This window comes from Canis lupus, chromosome 23, assembly GCF_011100685.1.
Source record: "Canis lupus familiaris isolate Mischka breed German Shepherd chromosome 23, alternate assembly UU_Cfam_GSD_1.0, whole genome shotgun sequence".
Lineage (NCBI taxonomy): Eukaryota > Metazoa > Chordata > Mammalia > Carnivora > Canidae > Canis > Canis lupus.
The window spans coordinates 11,759,956-11,761,656 of record NC_049244.1 but is presented as its reverse complement, the minus strand read 5'-3'; positions in this window follow the sequence as shown (position 1 = coordinate 11,761,656).

The following is a 1,701-nucleotide window of genomic DNA, read 5'->3' as shown; positions in this document are numbered from 1 at the left end:
TTTTTCCTTACAAACATGAACTACCACTGAACAAACAGTTTGTATCTTGCCTTTTTTCATGCAGTATTTTGTGGCCTGGTATTTCCAGGTTTATGATAGGAAACCCAGCACTGTCTTGAACAACCTCACAGCATTCCTGTATGTGGACAAACTAATGGATATCACCTTCCTTTGTTAACTCTGCTCTACCCAGACACCAAGTAACGGACCTCAGGGAATCATGGCCACCAAAAGGCAGGCAGAGCTGAAAGCAAATCAGTCCTTCTTTTTGTTTCTTGGTGCTTTCTGAGGGGGGAGAAGAAACAGCTATAAATCAGAATTTCGGGGCAGAGCTTTGACTAAGTTCAGTAATGATTGATCAGCTTATTGAATTGGTTTTTGTGTGGTATTCTCCCCTGTCTAGGGAAAAAGGTATTCCAGAGTTCCCAACCACAGGGCATGAATCGTACAGTAAAATCCCTGCTGCTGGGTCTACACTTGCAAGGTCTACACTCTGAGACCCTGAGAGCCACTTCCTTATTGAGTTGGGAATCCCATGCTGTTACTGAGGGTGGGCCCGGGAGTGATAATGCACCTGACCTCAACCCAGCCTTTCCCCAGACATTAATGACAACCTGCAATTGATTAAAACACTATCTCCTCAAGTGCCCAATCCAGCGTGCTGCGATCTCCTTCCAGCCCATTACTTGGCCATGGTTTATCACTGGCCTCTAATGGCCACTCTGTCAACATGGGCGTGAGACTCGAGGACAAAGCAAATGTTAGTATATCGATTGGAATAGTCTCTCTGGGGTTTCCCAACATCAACTTCTGGCTTAGCACTCTCAAACCCACTGGTAGTGGGCATTGCGAAGAGCACTCACTCTGGGGCCAGATCTCCCTGCCCGGTGTAGGGAATGATGAATGCTTTATTTAAAAATCTTACTGGTGTTATATGCAACCGATGAATTATTGAAAACCACATCTGAAACTAATGATGTACCATATGTTGGCTAATTGAATTGAAATTTAAAAAAAGTCTCAATGATGACTCCCATTACTATTACTTCTAGTACCAGTGGCTACCATATGAACCCCAACCTTACATATATTACACATAGGCCTTTACATACAAGATTTTCAAACTTTGCAAAACCTTCCAAGGTAGGTATGAATTAGAACCATATCATGGGTGGAAAAACTGAGGCTTGGAGGGACTAAACAACTTGGCTTTATTCCAGCTTGGTAATAGATGGAGATGGAATGGGTATCTCCTCAAAACCTATGGCTCCCCCACAAGACCCACTCCACACCCTAGTTCTGTTAATTTTGGTGTGATGGTGTTAATTTTTCACTCTACCATTAGCTAGAAAATTGATCTCCAGCTCTTCAATGAAGACTTTGCACTGGGGGCACCTGGGTGGCTCAATGGGTTAAGCATCTGCCTTCAGCTCAGGTCATTATCCTGGGGCCTTGGGATGGAGCCCCATATTGGGCTTTCTGCTCAGTGGGGAGTCTGCTTCTCCTTCTCCCTCTTTCCCTACCTCCGCTTGTGTTCTCTCTCTCAAATAAATTAATAAAATATATTTTTTAAAAAAGACTTTGCCGTGAAGAGGTTTTAGGTAACCAGCATGGAACAATGGGCCATTGTCACAGTGTACAATTCACAGGCTGGGAAATTGAGGTCCTAAGAAATGAAGTAACTTTCTCAGCTACATAAAA